Below are 20213 nucleotides of genomic sequence, written 5' to 3' on the forward strand. Positions count from 1 at the left end.
CCAATCTGGGAGAGGAGAAAGATCCGGACTAACGGCACCTCTGTCTGTATTTTTGGCTTTCAGAGGGCCCCGGACCTTTGCCACCTCCATCTGACTTTTGCTTTCAGTTTGGTACCAAAGCCGTGCAGCACGCCTGTCTGTTGTTTGTTTGACTGTTGGTGTTGTTTGTTTTCTCTGTGTTCTAATCTTCCTTAGAACTAACATGGGACAGTCCCTAACAACGCCCCTAAGTCTCACTCTTGATCATTAGAAAGACGTCCACGACCGGGCACACAACCAGTCCGTCGAGGTTAAAAAAGGAAAATGGCAGACTCTCTGCACATCCGAGTGGCCCACTTTCGGAGCGGGATGGCCAGTGAATGGCACATTTAATAAGATCATTATTTTACAGGTTAAAGATCGGGTCGTCCACGGACATCCTGACCAGGTTTCTTATATTATCACTTGAGAGAGTCTCGCCTTAAAACTCCCCCCCTGGGCGGAACCCTTCGTGGACCCGAATTGGCCTCCCCTCAACCCCCAGCCTGTCCCCTCGGCCCCGCCCGGTCCGCCGGCCACGTCTTCCTCTCTCTACCTTTGTGAAATCAGAGCCTTCTAAGAAACCACTCCTCCCGGCAGACCCAAACTTCCCTCTCATAGATCTTCTCTCTGACAGGCCCGGCTGAAACGGAGGAGGCAGAGCCGCCGGCCAGATCAGTTGCCGGGCCACAGTCTGATAAGGGTTTCTCCCCTGTCGCAGGGAGATTGCGCAATAAGCACGAGGTGGTGCCAGATACAACCTCCCAGGCTTTCCCACTTAGACAGGGAACCGGTGGCCAGACCCAATACTGGCCGTTTTCAGCAGCTGACATTTACAATTGGAAACAAAACAACCCTTCTTTCTCCAAAGATCCGGTGGCACTCACCGACCTAATAGAATCTGTTTTACTTACCCACCAGCCTACTTGGGATGACTGCCAACAGGTCTTACAGGCCCTCTTAACCTCAGAAAAAAAACAAAGAGTGTTCCTAGAGGCCAGAAAGCATGTTCTGGGAGATGATGGGCGTCCCACCCAGCTGCCTGAGAAAATTGATGCTGCATTCCCACTTAAGAGACCAAACTGGGATTTTAATACAGCTGAAGGTAAGGGACACCTACGCCTTTATCGCCAGTTGCTTCTAGCGGGTCTCCGAGGGGCTATACGACGCCCTACTAATTTGGCTCAGGTAAACAGGAAGCAGGGGAAACTCCCTCTGCCTTTCTAGAGAGACTTAAGGAGGCCTACCGTATGTACACTCCCTATGACCCAGATGACCCAGGACAAATGACGAGTGTCTCTATGTCCTTCATCTGGCAGGCTGCTCCAGATATCAGGACTAAGTTACAGAGGTTAGAAAATTTACAGGGCTATACATTACAGGATTTACTTAAAGAAGCTGAAAAGATTTTTAATAAGAGAAAGAATTGAGTCGAATCTTGGCCGCCGTAGTTCAGGGCCAAGAAAGGAAGGGAGATAGGGGGGGAGCTCGAAAGGGGCTGAAGCTGGATAAAGATCAATGTGCCTATTACAAAGAGAAAGGGCACTGGGCCAAAGAGTGCCCCAAGAAGCCTGGCGGACCCCGAAAGCCTCGACCACGAACCTCCCTCTTGGCTCTAGATAAAGATTAGGGAGGTCAGGGCCAGGAGCCCCCCCCCCCCTGAGCCCAGGGTAACGCTTAAAGTTGGGGGGCAGCCGGTTACTTTCCTGGTAGACACAGGAGCCCAGCATTCAGTCCTCACCCAAGCTTCAGGACAACTCAGCGACCGGACGGCCTGGGTACAAAGAGCTACTGGTGAGAAACAATACCGATGGACTACGGGCCGCCGGGTTCAGCTGGCTACTGGTAAGGTGACCCATTCCTTCTTACATGTTCCGGACTGCCCGTACCCTCTGCTGGGCCGTGACCTGCTCACCAAACTAAAAGCACAAATTCATTTTGAGGAAGGAGGGGCCCAAATAACTGGCCCCCACGGAACTCCCCTTCAAGTTCTAACCCTATGAACCAGGACAGGACACTGGCTTGGACAGAGACTGGTGGGATGGGGTTGGCGCTCCAACAGCCCCCCTTAATTACAACTCCAGTCTCCATAAAACAATACCCCCTGTCACATGAAGCTTATCAAGGTATAAGGCCTCACATTACGAGGCTTCTGGATCAAGGCATCCTAGTCCCCTGCTGGTCGCCTTGGAATACGCCTCTTCTGCCTGTTAAGAAACCCGACACTAGAGATTATAGGCCAGTACAAGACTTGAGAGAGGTCAACAAGAGGATAGAAGATATTCATCCGACTGTTCCAAACCCTTACAATTTGCTCAGTAACTGTTCATCGATGAGAAACAGGGGTATGCTAAAGGGTCCTAACACAAAGGTTGGGACCCTAGAAACGCCCTGTGGCCTACCTGTCTAAGAAATTGGACCCTGTGGCCTCCGGCTGGCCACCGTGCCTAAGGATGGTGGCTGCTATTGCTGTCCTGATCAAGGATGCTAGAAAATTGACTTTGGGACAGCCACTCACCATCCTAGCACCCCACACAGTGGAGGCCTTGGTAAAGCAGCCCCCAGACCGCTGGCTCTCTAATTCTCACACCAAGCCTTGTTACTGGATGCAGAACAGGTTCAGTTTGGGCCCGTAGTCACCCTCAATCCTGCCACCTTGCTTCCTCTACCAGAGGAGGCAGAACAGCATGACTGCCTACAAATCCTCGCAGAAGTACATGGAACCAGGCCGGACCTATCGGACCAGCCTCTTCAGAATGCTGACCACACATGGTACACGGATGACAACAGCTTCTTGGCAGAGGGAGAGCGAAAGGCTAGAGCTGCGGTCACTACGGAGGACAAAGTGATTTGGGCGAAAGCCCTGCCTGCTGGTACCTCCGCACAACGGGCTGAACTCATCGCCTTGACTCAGGCGCTCAAGATGACAAAAGGTAAGAGGCTAAATATATATACAGACAGCCGTTATGCCTTTGCCACGGTACACATCCACGAGGAGATCTACCGGAGGCGGGGGCTGCTCACATCTAAAGATAAAGATATTAAAAATAAGGCTAAAATTCTGGCCCTCTTAGAAGCCCTATTCTTGCCCAAAAGACTGAGTATTATACATTGTCCAGGACACCAGAAAGGGCACAACCCAGAGGCACGAAGAAACCGGCTGGCCGATGCCACAGCTCGAGAAGCGGCCATGAGCAAATAAATCTTGCCCTTAAATAGCCCAGACCAACCCACGCCCCCACTAATGGGACAAACCAGTTGGGTTTATGCCCATGAGGACATAGAGCTCCTAAAAAAAATGGGGGCCATCTACCACCCTCAACTAAAACAGTGGGTCTACAAAGGATGCCAATAAAAATGACTTTTAAATTGATCTCCTTTTTACATAAATTAACCCATTTGGGGTTTAAGAAGATGACTAGATCAAGAAGAGATAAATCTGTGTTTTTTAAATCGGGACAAAGCGATACAAAAGGTGACTGAGAGTTACAAAGCGTGCGCTCAGGTTAACCCGAGAAGGACCATGATTGGACAAGGAGTTCATCCTAGGGGACACCGTCCCGACATCCATTGAGAAATTGGTTTTACTAAAATTAAACCAGGTATATATGGATACAAGTATCTCCTAGTGTTTGTAGACACCTTCTCAGGATGGGTCGAAGCCTTCCCCACAAAGCATGAGACTACAAAAATGGTCACCAAGAAGCTCCTCGAGGAAATCTTTCCCAGGTATGGCATGCCTCAAGCGTTGGGGTCGGACAACGGGCCCGCTTTCGTCTCCCAAGTAAGTCAGTTGGTGGCCAAATTGCTGGGGATTGATTGGAAATTACATTGTGCCTATAGACCCCAGAGTTCAGGTCAGGTAGAACACATAAATAGAACAATTAAGGAGACTTTATCCAAACTTACGCTTGCAACTGGCTCAAAGGATTGGGTGGCCCTCCTTCCCCTAGTTCTATATCGGGCCCGGAAAACCCCGGGCCCCCATGGTCTAACTCCTTTTGAAATAATATATAGAGCACCACCCCCATTTGTCCATTTCTTTGATTCAAACATTGCTGATTTTGCTGACAGCCCTTCTCTGAGGGCCCATTTACAGGCCCTACAGATTGTGCAGAGAGACGTCTAGAGACCTTTGGCCGCTGCTTACCAGGACAAGCTTGAACATCCGGTGGTGCTACACCCGTTCCAGATTGGAGATACCGTGTGGGTGCGCAGACACCAGACCAAGAATCTCGAGCCACGGTGGAAAGGACCCTACACCGTCCTCCTGACTACCCCGACCGCCCTAAAGGTAGACGGAGTCGCGGCTTAGATCCACGCATCACACGTCAAGACAGTCCGGTCTGAGGAATTGCAACACTACACCCCAGACATGGAGAGTTCAGCGCACTCCAAACCCCTTAAAGTTAAAACTCCTATGTGGCTCCTCCTAGTCCTTTTGTGGCCTAGAGTCAGTGGGGGAATAAGCCCCCACCAGACAGAAATTTCTTGACCAAGTCGAGTGAAAGATTTCACTCAAAGTTAGCAAAAAATGGGGGAATGAAAGACCCCAGCTTAGCAGCAGTAACGCCATTTTGCAAGGCTGTACTTAAGATGACTGGTTCAGGGAAAGGTTAGAACACTGAGTACACAGCGGCTGCCAAGCAAGATATGTTTGGTTGAAGGCCTGGCAACAGGACGACTTCGGTTGAGCACCTGACAATGAAAAAAAAGCCCCGGGAGAGGTCCCACACCCTGGTGGGGGGCCGAGTCAGTCGTTATGTTCCAAGAAGGTAGCTAAGAAACTTGCCCCCGGGCTGAACCCTTGGGGGCCGAGTCAGTCCTTATGTTTCAGGAAGGTAGCTAGGAAACTTGCCCCCGGGCTAAACCCTTGCCATATTAGAATCCACCAATTATATCCCTGTAACCATGCATCTGCTTCTGTATGCTTGCTTCTGCTCCCCAAAATCCTATAAAAGCCCATCCTTGGTTCCGTGGGGCGCGCCAGTCCCCCGAGTGACTGAAGCGCCCGCAGGTGCCTGTGCCTGTGTATCCCGACAATAAACCAAATCCTCTTGCTGATTGCATCCTGTGGTGTCTCGGTCTGGTCTTTGGAGTTGGAGGGTCTCCATCCCGAGGGAAAGTTCTCCCTGAGAGCTTTTCATTTGGAAGCCTTCTTTTTAGGGTAGGCTACTACTCAACTAGCAAATATTTATATACATATGTTCCTGTCCTGTGTCCACTCCATCATAGGGGGCATGGCCGCTCCAGGAGGCAGTATTCCAGAAGTGACCTTGCTTACCCCCAACCGGGCAGATGTTGGGTTGTAGGGAACCCTTGGGATACCGTTCCATGGGTGGGGAAGCACAGTCTGAGGTGCTAGACAGCCAGAGCTGGCTTGGGGGTCTTTGGGTCTGTAACAAGGCTGGGCCATCTGGTTCTCAGGCTCTTGGACACCCAGGGGCTGCTGGATGCCTCGGAAGAGCTGAAAACGAAGTGCCGCCCCGCCCCCCGTGCCCCCCCCCCCCCCAGCTAGCTCTAGCCTAGGACCAAGATAGAAAAGAGGGGGCCTCTAGCTGGTCCCACTGGGAGTCTCTTTGGCTTGACAGTGGCGACTGTGGCTCTACAGGCAAAGGCCTTCTTCATGGCTCTGCATGGTGGATCCCAATGAAAAGAGGCGTCCATAATTTTAAGGCATTTATTGTTATGGTGGAAAATAGATGAGTAAAACCACACTCCACTTCTCAGGGTGGGCCTAAGATTAAATGCCTTTTGAAAGGAGGAGTGTCTGGAAAGGAAAGATTGTTGGCTAAGCCCTCCAGGCCTTTAGGTACCTGATTAAAATGGAGATCTGTCTTGAGATCACAGGTCATGTCATCTACATGTGGAAGGGTTTGGGACATTGCCCTTATGTGACTGATGGCCACAAATCTATGGGGGACTGTGACTAGTGACAGGGGCCTGGTACCTGGGAACAGATGAAACTCCTACTGTCCCTTCCGGGTCTGTGGAGTTTCTAGCCTTAGTTCAACTAGAAGCCAGGTTGTCTTTCAGGGTCCCACATATTCCCGGTTTTATTTCTGTATAATCTATTTCTAAATTATCCCCTGGCTGTTGACCTCTGATTCTGGTTCCTAGAGTGGCTCCTTGATTGGGGCCTGAGGAGTTCACAGCCTGGCACTTGGCATAGTCTGAGATTACCTGATCAACAAAATGTCCTAAGTCAAACATTTTGTACCTTTGCCCTCATAGCAATTCCTTCACTTTTTGGTGATTGGGAGTGAAGCTTGATGAATCTGAAAAATAAGTTGCTTGGCAAACTCTTAGGTGGGATCGAGCAGCCTTCAGAGGTCAGCAACCATCCACCTCCTCTGTAAACTCCTTGGTGTTTTGCCTAAAGTCCTTTGGCTTCAGCAGTATATTCAGGGATGGCTAGTAGTGTAGAGGGCAGCAAAGCTACCAAGATGTTGGCAGTGGAAGCTTGGGTGGCCTTCCTTTTAGCTTTATCAGCTAGCCTGTATCTTTGGGCTATTTCTGATGATCCCTTCTGATGCCTGGGGTAGTGAATTATGGCCATTTTGAGAGAAAGCCATAATGCTTCCAATAGGGCAAACATTCCTTCCTTACTTTTGATGTCTTTTTTCTGGGCAGTTCTGATGCTTTGATTAAGAATCTGCATGTGAACACCAAAGTCCCTGTTCCCCAACTGGTTCTTGATCGATCAATAAAGATGTTAATGGTCAATGAGCTTTGTGAAAGAAGCGGGGCTTACAGTTTTCTGCAGGCAGGCTAGCAGACACAGGCAGGAGTTTCACCATGTCTCAGAGGGAAAAAGAAACATTAGCCATGTGAGATCTAGGGTAGACTGGCCATTGGCCGCTTCCCTGATTGAGCCTGGGTTAGCAGGCAGGAGGTTAGAAATGCAAATTTAGGGTGCTGAACTAGTACTAAAGATAACTGAACAACTAAAGTTGAGGGCAGATTCAGATGTGCTGAGCTGGGAATGAAGAGAAGGTGTGATAGCCAAGGAAGGCTGAGAAGAGCCTGACCATTGAACCAAAGCATATAAAAATAAGCTAATGTGTGCATGCCTTTAATCTGAGGATCTGGGAACCTGGGCTGGGCTGGTAGACCAGTCTGCCCAGAGCTTAAAGCAGTGTAGTAGGAACTAAGTGCTACATTTTCCTTCAGTAGTCAATAATCCTATCTGTTGTCAGGGTAAATGTTAGCTATGGCTCCTTTGGCCAGTTTTAAAGTCTAGGTTAGAGCTTTAGTTCAGCTTTCTGGGCTGAAGTTCCTGGCCGCAAAGCAGTTGCCTAAATAACAGAGTCCAAGTCCACCACCACCACCCCTGCATAAGTGATTCCATTCTGGATAAAGTTTTTCCCATTCAGGGAGGAGATACATTCTGCGTCTGGCCAGGGTATGTCAGTCAAGTCCAGCGTGATATTCTAGGTGTGCTCCAGAACTATAGAGCAATCGTGCTGCATATGGGTAGCAGGTTTATAGACTGGCCATCCTTGGGCCACCAGGTCCAGCTTCTTAGATAAATAAGTCACAGATCTTTTCCATGGTCCCAAAGTTTGAGTGAGTATCCCCTTTGCTATTCCCTTTCTCTGATCCACATACAGGTGGAAAGGTTTATGAATGTCCATGAGGGTCACAGCTGCTGCCTCCACAGAGGCTCTTCCTAGAGCCTTAAAAACCATTTCCATCTCAGGAGTTCATTCTCTTCTTGGCCCCTGGTGGCCTCATATAACGGTTTCGCTATCTCAGTGAACCCTGGCACCTAGAGTCTACAAACCCAACATATCCCCAAAATTCCCATGTTTGCCTTTGGGTTGATGGAACTGGGATGTTAAGGATGGTTTGCTTCTGGCATTTCTGACAGTAAGCATAGGCCTGTTCACCTAGAATATGGACCCTCAGATAGGTGACCTCAAATTGACAAAGCTGAGCCTTCTTAGCAGACACTCAGTAGCTTAGTTAACTTGACTCCTGTAGGAGTCTCCCAGTGACCTCCTGGCATGTCTCCAAGTCAGGGGTCCCACAATCAATATGCCATCTCCATACTGGAGCACAATTATTTGGGGGTGGGCCTAATGGTACTCACCCAAGTCCTCATGCAAAGATGGTGGGTGAGGGGTTGGGGATTTAGCTCAGTGGTCGAGGGCTTGCCTACGAAGCGCAAGACCCTGGGTTCGGTCCCCAGCTCCGAAAAAAAAGAACCAAAAAAAAAAAAAAAAGATGGTGGGTGAGTTCTTGAATTCTTGAGGCAAGCATGTCCAAGTCAGTTGTCCCTTGAAGCCTCTTTCCAAGTCTTGTCATTCAAAGGCAAATAGAGGCTGTCTTTTGGGTGCCAAAGGCAGATTGCAAAGCCATTCAGTGTCTGAAGCTTCCAAGAATGTCAGGGGCAGATTGGTTAACAAAAGCTAGTTCACAGCTGACAGGTGCTCTCTGGCTTCTGGGTCAAAAGCAGTGTGTAGGTTCTATAAGCTTCAAAAAGTTTTTCTAGATGTTCCTTGGGGGTTCTCATTCTTTCCCTGCATCACCTGGCTCACCTTAGATAAATCTGTGGGCTTTCTGGCTACCACTCAGAGGCCCCCCCCATCACAATCTGGTGATAGACCTGAGCCTCTCCTTACCTTCAGCAATGCTAAAATCCCAGTCAGGTCGAGTCAGAGGAAAGGCTGCATCGATATTAGCCTGGACTTGAGTGGGCAGCCGTTTGTTCCTGGAACCAATTTCCAGGCAGCTCCCATGAGCCTCTCTCTCTTCGCTGTCATGAAGAGGACCTGGAGCAATTGTTGGCAGTCATCCCAGGTGGGCAGGTGAGTCAGCATGATTGAGTCTAGAAGACCTGTGAGAGCTGAAGGTCTTTCTAAAAATGGGGGTTCTGCAACTTCCAACTGTAAAGATCTTTACTAGCAAATGACACATATGTCATGAACTGTCTTCCCTGTGCATCTGAGGGTCCTGTAGCCTAGACGGGTAAGACCATAGTAGAGTTGGACCTCTGGGCAGTACAGGCCCAAGTGTGAGGTGGACTCCATGTGAAATCAGGAGAGTCAGGGGCTGTCCCTCCCTCTAATTGTGCTCACTGGGCAGGGGCAGCCAGGGCAGTAGCAGGAATATAAGGGGGACAGAGATCTTCTTCAGGAGCAGAAAGAGGGAGCAAGGCAGAGGGGCCAATGCTGACTCTCCTTTAGAGGAAGAAGGATGGGGAGCAGAGAGATCCTATAGCACTTTGTCTGGGTAACCTCAGGCCCCATAAACTAAACCTTCACCTTATAAATGATGGTGAGATGGAGAGTTCCCTTCTCAGGCCATAGGTGGGTCACTCGTTCCTGCAAAAGATAGTTTGTGGGAACAAACAACGAGATCTAAGTCCTCTGTGACTCTGCAAAAGTTCTTAAAATGGTTGAGGACCAGGTCCAGTGGGATGCTTTGTGCTTGTCCTACCCTAGGAATCAAAGAAAAATTTGTATGAGAGGACAAAAAGCACAAAAGGAATACACACAGAGAGCCATGGAAAGACCCTAAAAAACAATAAACAACCAGAAGCCTGTCTCAGATGGTCTTCTTCCCTGTGCATGGGAGGACCATAATAGACTCAAAGAGTTTCTAGAATCCAGATGAGAACTAGTAAGTTCTCCTGCTTTTCATGTGTGTTGGGATTGTTCTCCATTGTCCCTGGCTGGCTGACAAAATACATATTCACTTTGTCCCTCTCAGCCTGCAAATGAAACCCAAAACAGAAACACAGAGATAAACAAGACAACAGATAACTGGGCACCTGGACTTACTAATTGGAAAAACACTCCACTATTTGGGTTAGGGGGTCTCCAGAAAATCCTAGACAAGAACCCTCAAATGTAAGGGTCCATGATACCCTAGACTCAAATAGTAAGTAAACTAAAAGAGTGTTTTATTCGCAGAAGTCTAACATGCTGGGGTCTCCCATTTCCAAGATAGAGAAACCCCAAAATGAGATCACAGGCAGGTTTAATTTAAAGCACATTAGGGTAATTTCAATGTAGATGACCTCTATCTTAATCTGTTCAGCCCATCTCTAGGGACATTCCACACGAATCATCACTGGGATAAGGGTGCTAGAAACTGTTGCAGGGGAAGTCTGGAAACTGATGCTGACCCATTGTCCTTGCATCAGGTCAGGTAGTGGGGCAGTGTCTGATGGCAGGGCAGTTTCTGACTAGCAGGAGACTCCCACTATCTTGCTCAGTCACCAGGACTGAGTCTTTTTCTTCTCTTTTCTGGTGTTCCTTGTCTCTGAAGTATTCCACCTCTACCTGTGATCTCTCCAGTAGCCCTGCTAATTCTTTTGGAAAGGAGAGAGTAGAGTACCCTCCCCCCACCTCATTTCAGCCACTTTTTATTTCTCAGGCTCCTCCATTTCTACCCACAAATTTTCTAATTTCTCAGCCAGTCTTTCAATCTTTTTTTAAAACAAGGAAGAAAAAGAAAAACAGAAAGTACCCTCTGGTAGCATATCAGAGGATATCCTAGTGCTACAAGCCACAATAAACTTGTTTACAGGCCTATTTAAAAAAAAGAATTCATTTCTTCATGCCTGCCATTTCCTGCCATGGTATTTGAAATCGTTTTCCATTTTTATTCTCAACTTTCCAATTCCATGTTGAGATGCCCCTTGTCGCTGGGTTTTGCTATTTGGTGGGCTCTTCTTTTTGCCACCCATTTCCTCACCCCCATTTCCCCTCTTATCATTAGCTAGGAGAGAAATAAAGTAGAGGGGAGAGAGAGGTGGAAGAGAAAAAGTGATATTTGAATCTAATTTTTTCTCTTCTTGTTCTTCTTTGATCATTACTATTAAGAAACTGCAACCATCTCTGCTGAAATGACCACCAACCACCAACCCGGCCTCTTGGGGCCCTAGCTTTTATATGACCTCTGAAGAGTTCCTAGAATTCCAAACACCACATGATCACAGAAACTATTTGCAGCTGGGAAAACCACACCTCTACTAGAGCATGAGGCAAATCATAGACACCTGATATGAAGCAGCCCCATATCCCCCCCCCACACACACACACGGATTTAAAATAAAAACACATTCTTAAAAATATTTCTGCATTTTTTCAAAGAAACAAAAATTCCAGAATTCTCACTACAGGGGTAGACTTTGAGGTTTCAAAAGCGAAAGCCAGGCCCGGTGGCTCTCCTGTGGATCCAGAGATAGAATTCTCAACTACTTCTCCACCAATATGTCCGCCTGTGTACTTACCATACTCCCTGCCATGATGACAATGAACTAAACCTTTGAATCTGTAAGCATGCAACTGTCCCGCGCGCAACAGTGAGTTGTCAGACAATTTACACTGAAATCACTCACTGATTTTAAGTAGAAAAACCTGTCTCTAATAAAGCATTAAGTAATTGAAATCAATTGTAAACCACAAGCCACACATTGGCTATCAGTATGTGAAATGAAAGTTTGATTTAGAAACAGTGGCTAAACTACAGAATTTAATAATCTGTGTTGAAGCAATAGAAACTCAAGAGAATAAACAAGTGATCCAATCATACATGTAGCCTTTTCATTAAATGAACCACCTATAAATACAGTAAGCGCATTTCCTATGGGTTGTATGCACAAATATACAGGAAGTACAGAAGCATGTAAAGAGTAAAATTATCAATTTTGTCTGAAAAATTTGTACATGTAATAGGCCAAATATCAGTATTTTGTAGTAACCAATTAACTGTTGTTTGGAATAAGATATGTTTTACCAGGTTTCTTTTCAAACTACTTCCATGACTTTAGTCCACAACTCTGTACTAACACAGCTGAAGCTTTATCTCCAATGTGCATAACAAAGGCCTAAGTCCTCTGGTAGGGTGAGGTACTTGGCCAATTAACATATCCTTAGAAGCTTAAAATTAGCTTCAAATATTCTTATGTGGAGTAGTGTAACAGCTACTCACCAAATATCAAAGCTCATTTTGAGAGCAAAGGTTTGTAGTAAAAATTTCTAAATACATTGAAAGATTTAAGTTCTAACTTCTTACACTGAAGAAGCAACAAAATTACCTAATATAAGGCTGCTAGCAATCCTCTAAATCTATCCTGAAATGGCAGTTGGAGTAAGTAAACTGGCTGTAATGTTCTCACAAGTTCCAAAACCTCATCAATCCTTCGTAAATCTTGTAACAATCTCTACCTGTATGATTTTTCCTTAATTAAAAATAAGTTTGAGTTAGTCAATGTAACACTGGCAATCCTAAATCACAATCTTTAAGTTCTCTTTGTAACACCAGAACACAGCCACAAGGTCACCTGAGTTCTGAGTACGTGACTAGGCAGCTGTCCTTAGGGCAGTGGAAATTAGCATAAAAATACTGATAGCTTCAGGGCAAACCACAACTTTGGAAAGCAAAACTCGCTAGGCAACTGTTCTTGGGGCAGTGAAATTAGCATTAAAATACAGATACAAAGTTTGACTGCCAATTCTTATATATGAACGCACGACAGTGCGGTCTCCAATACCTCAACAAAGAGACAATGTCCTAAATTCTTTTAGAAGCCTGGTTTCTAGGATAATAATTCCATAAAAATATTATTTCAATTTAGACCTGTTTCCCTAGGTTGTCCCATGTCACACGCTATCTAGAATGACTCCATCCAGATTACCAGCTTTATGTCAACTTTCTGTTACCAATATTATACCCTTTTAACCATATCCAATAACTTGAAAGCCAATAGTCCATAACCAAGGCAAGTAGACCATATTTATACATTTAAAACCAATGAGTAACAAAATTGAAGTGGCTACACATATCTTTAATATTTAGACCAAACACCATTTTTACCTTTTTAGCTATGATTTTAAGAGAAGCACCTTGTCACCTGTTGAGTCAAATAATAAGTCAGGGATCTCTCTAAGAGAAACAGCTATCAACTCTTGTATCGAAGAAGCTGAGAAGCTGTTGGCGCCTTTAAGATCAGCTCGTGTAGACGCTTAGCCTCTGGGCAGCTTCTCCAGCTAATCTAGACACCTGGCTCCAGGCACAGGGGTCCAAAGACCTGATTGAAACTGTTTTTTATTCATTTGTTCCCTTTTGAAACGAGTTAAAACCAAGTCAAGGTGTCAATGACCGGCAGATAAAGTTTTTACCATTTTTTCTTTTGAACATGAAACATAAAACATTTAAACAACAAGAAATAAAAACCACAGACATACACTGACAGACATGGGGATATCCTGGTGCACCAGAGACAAACAATAGACAAAGAGGGAAAAAACCAGATGGTGTTCACCATGACTATCCACTCGAGTGGAGTCGATATGGGCGATGGATTGTCTCAATTCCTGGACTAGTCCACCAACGTATTGAAACCCAATTCCTGTAAGATACTGAGATATATTATCTGAGCAGAATGACTGACATTTGCCAATGGTATGGAAGTGAAACACAGCCCTGAATATATTTACTCACAACCCAATTACATTAACTCCATCAGGCTGTGCACGGGCACTGAGATGTCCTTTTGTTTGATTCTCCTGAATAAATTTTCAGGTGGTCTGCCTCTATCAAACCTAATCAGTATGACTCTGCAAAGCCGGAGCTTAAGCCCACTTCTTACAGGCACAAAGACAAAATTTTTCTCCCAAAATGTTGTGTTCCTTTTATCTCCTCCCTTCTCCTCACCCGGGGCGTTCTTTCCCCAATCTTTCGCCTCTGGCGGTGGTAAGACCGCAGAGGGGCCTGGTGTTTGAGATCGATCAGGATCCTTTTCTCGTTGCAACTTTTTACTACCCTCTGTTTCTGACACGCTTCGCCCTTCCCCCAACACTCTCCGCTTTGCTGTTACAGCTGGGCAGTTCCCACGCGACCTCTGACGCCATTTGGCGGTAACTAGAAACTCAAAGGTCAATAGAAACAACCCAAGAAATATGCTGCCAGAGCAACCATAGCGGCTCCTGCCGCGTCCGGCAGAGGACTGAGCTGGAACAGATCAAGGCTAAACAGTCTCTCAGAGTCTTACCCGCATCCCACAGCTTCTGGACTTCGTCCATGAAACGGAGCCTCCTCTTGGCACCAGCGATGATGTAGCTTTTTTGTCCTGGGTTCTCAGCACCAAATGTCCCGCGTGCGACTTCCTGCCGGCAAGAAATACGCGGGTACATAGAAATCCTTACTGTGACCAACTTTATTAATCTTAGAAGAGGAAGCGCCCGCCGCGCCAACATGGCACGCTTATAAACACCCTAGTGCGGCGCATCCACACCTGATTGGTTGTTTACCCATGATCTCATAAGGCACGCCCTGGAGTGGGCAAAGACCTGGCATGAAGGCACTCTTGCACATGCGCACAGTTAACTTCCTGAAAGGGAGCCAGCTGGCACGGCGAAGGCTGGCGCCATCTTGTAATGGCAGAGGCTATCCTGGCCTTCCACGTGGGGCGCAGTGGAAGCCAGCACCATCTAGTGGTGGCGAATGTTATTGCGGCCCTCTACAAGCAACAATTAAATATTTTCTTTTATAAGAGTTGCCATGGTCATGGTGTCTCTTTACAACAACAGAACAGCAACACCACACCCAAATGTTCAGTTAGTGCTGAGTTTGAGAAACCCTGAAGGAATTGGCCTGTTTTCTAACCTCACACTATCCTGATTACAGTAGGTTTAGGGCAAGAGTTGCGATCAGTTAATATGAGTTCTTCTACAAAATTGTTTAGCAAATCTAATTTATTTGCTTTTTTCCTATGTGTCAGGTTCAAAGGACACCACATTGCCCCTACCCAAACAGTGCAGGCCCACTGACTTGGTCCAAAATTGAATCTAGGCTGAGCTCCGTATGAACTGTAGGAGAATTTCTGGTGGTTAGATAAAAGTCAATATTCCTCAAGAACTTGTAAAACCAATTGCCATCTTCCAGAAAGAGTTGGTTCCCTCACCTCTGGCAGAAAGGAACTGTAGTGCCTATCAACAAGTCCATGCTGGCCCCTCTGGGCTCCCTCAGTATCACAAATACCTACTATACATTTCAGAATCTATGCTAGCATCCTAGCCTTCTCACCTCCTTCTCTAACCTCTACCCTAAATCTCTCCATCCTTTCCCTCCAGCACAAGCTCTTCTTCCTTGAAGCTACTCATAACCCTCCTTACAACCTACCTGTCTCTCTTTCTCTCTCTCTCTCTCTCTCTCTCTCTCTCTCTCTCACACACACACACACACACACACACACACACACACTCACACAACTCTATTCTCTAACTCTTGCTATCTCCCTATCACTATTCTCTCCTGTTTCCCTAGCCCTGACCATATCCACAAGTTAACACCTCAGGGACAGAGAGATCCAGACAGGATTGCTGGACAAGCAGTCGCTGCCAACAAGAAGCATTAGAACAAAGGATGCTGGGTTAATAAAGTGCCTCATTCATTAAAAAAAAAAAGCAGCACACAACAACAATTGGTTTCAAAGTTATTTTCCTTGTAAAACAAGAGCAAGAGATGAAATGACAGAATAACAATGGACTGGCTAACTGGGGTTGATTACTTGTAAGTAAGGTTTGAACTAGAGACCCCTTAGTAACACTGCCTATTCTTGTTTCTGACATTTTGGGATGCCAGGTGATAGCTGTTTTGGCTTAGGAATATGGAACTGCAGCATGAGATCCTCCATTTTGACTTTTATTCTGCTCTGTGGCAGGTTGGCCCAAAATAATGAGTTCATGCAGTTATTTGATGAGCAGCTGAGAATGACTTTCGAATCCCCTGAGCGACAACATCTCACAGGCTGGATTCACAAGCAAGTGCCACCTCACCTAGCTCTTGTCTACCAAAATTTTAAGTTCACATTACTTCTGTGAACTTCAGAAATTCTATTTCCAGGAATTAACCTTATACCTAGGCATATAAATATAAATACTACATGCATATAGGGCTTAGTAGGATTTTGTAATGACAATAATATACAGACTGGCAGACAGAAAGGAAGGAAGGAAGGAAGGAAGGGAGGGAGGGAGGGAGGGAGGAAGGAAGGAAGGAAGGAAGGAAGGAAGGAAGGAAGAAAAGTAGAGACACCATAAATAGTAGATAACCATAAATAGGGGGATCGGTAAAATAAATCAAGGCTTATTCAAACAGCAGGATCCTCTCTATGTGAAGAAACCAAAGCAAACACATAGGAAGAACAGTGGGGTATGAAAACTTTTAAGCAAAACACACACATTTTTCTTTTTAAAATTACTTAATATAATTTATTATGTAAATAAATTTTAGTATTTAGTATAAACTTAAAATTATTTGACTTGGTCTACTTGTGTGTTGGGGGAATTCACACATGTGGGGGTCAGAGGACAATGTGTAGAAAAGCCAGTTGCTTCCTTACACTGTGTGGGTTCTGGGGATCAAACTCAGGTCACTAGACTTGGCACCAAGTGCCTTTAGTCACTGAGTCATCTTGCTGGCCCAAATATTTATATTTTAAAAATTCATTAAAGATACATAAGCTGTGACACACACAAAAAAACTATCTCTGGAAGGAAACTCAAATTTTCTATTTTTCATTGCATTTCTGCCCTGTATGAATTTCATAACATAGCATTATTAAGTTATTGATAATACAAAGACCCAAATTACGGTAGAGTCTCTAGTTCCCCTGAGCCTGGAGTTAAACATGTTGTGGGCTCTGGGTTGGTGCTGGAAACAAAACCCTCAGATCTTTTTCAGAGAAGTGAGTGCAATAACTGCTAAACCATCTATCCAACCCCATGAGATGTTTTTGTCATGAACAAAGGACTTGCATAGGAATCCAAGAAATAGAAGCAGACCAAAACTGTAGGAAAAGTCTCTTCAAAGAAAACATCCAAGAACAGAGCTAGGAAATGTATTTGATGTATTTGGTACACTTGTCATCTCTGAGTTTGGGACAGATTCAAACATTGACAGTAACATATAATTTGATTAAGCTTAATACTGTTTGCAGTCATTCCTGCAAAGCCTCAGTCCTGAGATCAATCTCTTACAAACTTCTCAGTACCAAAACTGCTGAATGCACACTTCAGGGAACTAGTTGGATCTGACTTAAACTGTGCTCAGAAGATAGATACAGATGTTTCCTCTAGGTTTCTTGTCACTCAGTCCCCTAACCCCACTGGCAGTGACAGCGATCAAATCCAGAACCTTGTGCATACTCAAGCAAGCCCTTCCTGTCTTTTCTCGGTGATTTATTTTTTTCCAGGTAGGCTTATCTGCAGAGTGAGTCAGTTGAGAAATGTATTCTAGATACTGCTTCTAATTATGTAAGAGCTGGAAAATTGCTGAAGGAAGACCCCAGACTCAGATAGCAAGATAAAGATAAAGGGCATTTATTCTGCAGAAACAACCAGCATTTGAGGGTCAACCATTCTCCAAAATGGTGATCCATGCAGGCCTTATAGGGAACCGGGAGAATTCTCTAGAAAGATTAGGTAATCTAAAATTTCATTGCTGGGTGCTAGGGGGTCTAGCATATGATGACATAGGATGACATAGGTATGCCCAGCACAGATGGCCCATTCTGAGATATTTCCCCATTTTTGTGCTTTTCCCAAGACTGTTTTTTGTGAGGGGGGTTTACGATGTTGTTCTGGATTTTATAGTCTGTTCCTAGAGCTAGTGTCTTATGGCCTAGTTTCTAGGACTTATGATCTATTCTTGGAGCTGGTGCCTTATGGCCTTTTCCCCCCTGAAATTAGGCCTGGTCCTTAAATGGAGACAAATGGGGTCTTTTCAACTATCACACCAGTTCATGTCCTTAGTCAGTTTTCTGTTGCTATGACAAAATAACTGAGCCTGGCTACTAGTTTAAAAATAACTAAGAAATGTATTTTCTCCAAGTCATGGAGTCTAGAAGTCCAATAGCAAGGTGCCATCAGGTTGGTTGGGCAAGAGTTGCTCTCTACAAGACCACACCCTTCCTCTCCGTCCTGCACAAGGAGAGAATACTTCGATCTTGTTAGAGTGGTATCACAGTCCTTATCTTCTCAAAGGAAATTCAACACAGAGACACAGATAATTTAAGCAGATTACTTAATTCAAAAACCCTGAGAAGAGATCCAAGTGAGCAATACCAAAGGCCAGTAGCAGTCAGTGGATTCTGCCTTGTGGTTGACCCTCAATCAGTTCCTCGAGGCAAGTGACTAGAAAGTAATCCTGAATGGCTATTACAAGCAGATTTTATATAAAATATTTTATAAATATTTATGAAGTAGGTAGCATATTTTGGAGGTAAGATAACCCTTTTCCTACCCAACTCACAGTAGAGATGTCTTCATCTTGGGATATTTCTTCCCATGATGTTCTGGAAAAATCCACAAAGTTGGCTGGGGACAGGTAGCAAAGCCACAGTGTTTATGATGTTATAAAAGAAGTCAAGGTTCTCTGAGGATGCAGACCCTTCCATAATGACCGCAGGGGAAAATGCCCTGGAGACTTGGTTTATTTTGTAGTGAGGACCTATCTGCACCCTCAAGGACACTGAGCCACAGAATGGTACTCTGTCCTTCAGAAGATAAAGACATGACAGGGCTGAGGCTCTCTTGGTGACCTCACATCTGACTCCTTTGTGAAAAGTTCAAGGTTCTAAGATTAGGCTCAGGGCCATAAGTTAACAAAACAAAACAAAACAAAACAAAACAAAACAACAAAAACAGCAAAAACTAAAGCTTTGTTTTCCCCCGAAGTTGAAGCCAAGGTTTGAAAATCTGTTAAGAAGAACTGGAGAGATAGCTCACAGTTTAGAGCATACACTGCCAGAGGATTCCATTTCATTCCCAGCAGTCATATTAGGTGGCTCACAGTTGCCTGTAATGTTTCAGTTTCAGGAGTAATTTAATACCTTTGGCCTCTACGGGAACCAGCAATCAATCTCTCTCTCTCTCTCTCTCTCTCTCTCTCTCTCTCTCTCTCTCTCTCTCTTGCACACACACACACACACACACACACACACACACACACGCATGCACGCACGCACGCATGCACGCACTTAAAAAACAATCTGTCTGTCAGACTGTACACTGAGGAGCAGGACTTAGGCTGTATGTAAGATTCACTTCTTCTAGATCCTCTGCTCCTGGCTAGCTTCTAACTGGAAGAATGAAAAGAGCAAAACAGCTTCAAGTCTCTCATTAGAATGTTAGTCCCAACCTTTAACAGCAGTTGGATCTTAACCCCTTGATAAGTAATAGACCTGCTGAGACATGTACCCTAGGCTAGAATCAAACCCACTATGTAGCCTTAGTTGACTCTGAACTCCTGTTCTATAGCAACCTCTCAAGTATTGGAGTTTCTGGTTGTTGTGGATTGCTGTTTGTATGTTCTGCTCCTTCAACGGTGCCCATATTCAGATTCAGTCAGGAGAAATCTTAGTCAGATAAGGCTAGAGCCTATGATTGGGCATTGGAAAGAGCAGGTGGAACTGTAAGATTTAGGGGAGAGGGGGAGAGAAAGAGATGAGATGGGGCAGAGAGAATATGGAGGAGATGAATCAGAACCATGTGACCTGAAAGAGCCCCAGGTAACTGTGGATATCTTTGAAGAACAATAGATTAATGTAGGGTACATTTGCCCCATCTAGGTGTGCAGCTAGGTATTTATATCAATTGAGTTTTGTGTTCTTTGTGTGGGCATTTGGGGCTTGAGGATTTACTATTATAAATCTGGCTGATAAATTACAAGTCTCTGGAGTTTTGGAGTTTTCATTTTACCAGATTATGGGGATTTGTACAAGCAACTGTAAGACCCCAACCCTAAGTCAGTGATACTTACTTCAAGATGCCCCCCACCCACCAGTGAGACATGGAGACATAGATCCATGCAAAAGCAAGAGATTTATTTTTCCGGCACATCGGGGTTGACCCTCAATCAGTTCCTCGAGGCAAGTGACTAGAAAGTAATCCTGAATGGCTATTACAAGCAGATTTTATACTTTTTAGGGACACAGGTTACCTCAGCAAGGTTCCAGTTCAAATTTATTGGCTAAGCATATTGACCTTTGAATCTATTGACTAGCAAGCATCAGTCAGTATATTCTGAGAATTTTCTACTCAAGAATGTTCCTGTGGGTTGAGAATGGCCTTGCCCCGAAGCGGGTGGGTGAAAGACTGGTGAAAACCCCTAGGGTCCTTCACACCCACAGGGAGTGGTTGGCTTGGGAAGATCTGGGTGGGGCAGCCAGCTAACCA

The 20213-nt window shown here is 45.3% G+C and overlaps 1 long non-coding RNA gene across 1 annotated transcript; it reads left to right on the forward strand.

The window, feature by feature from the left end:
• Window positions 1-634: 634 nt before the first annotated feature.
• Window positions 635-5085, forward strand: LOC134486755 (uncharacterized). The gene is made up of 2 exons (XR_010066139.1): window positions 635-2951; window positions 4093-5085. It is a non-coding gene; the product is annotated as an uncharacterized LOC134486755 (long non-coding RNA).
• Window positions 5086-20213: the final 15128 nt, after the last annotated feature.

This window comes from Rattus norvegicus, chromosome 4 (genome assembly GCF_036323735.1).
Source record: "Rattus norvegicus strain BN/NHsdMcwi chromosome 4, GRCr8, whole genome shotgun sequence".
Taxonomy (NCBI): Eukaryota; Metazoa; Chordata; class Mammalia; order Rodentia; family Muridae; genus Rattus; species Rattus norvegicus.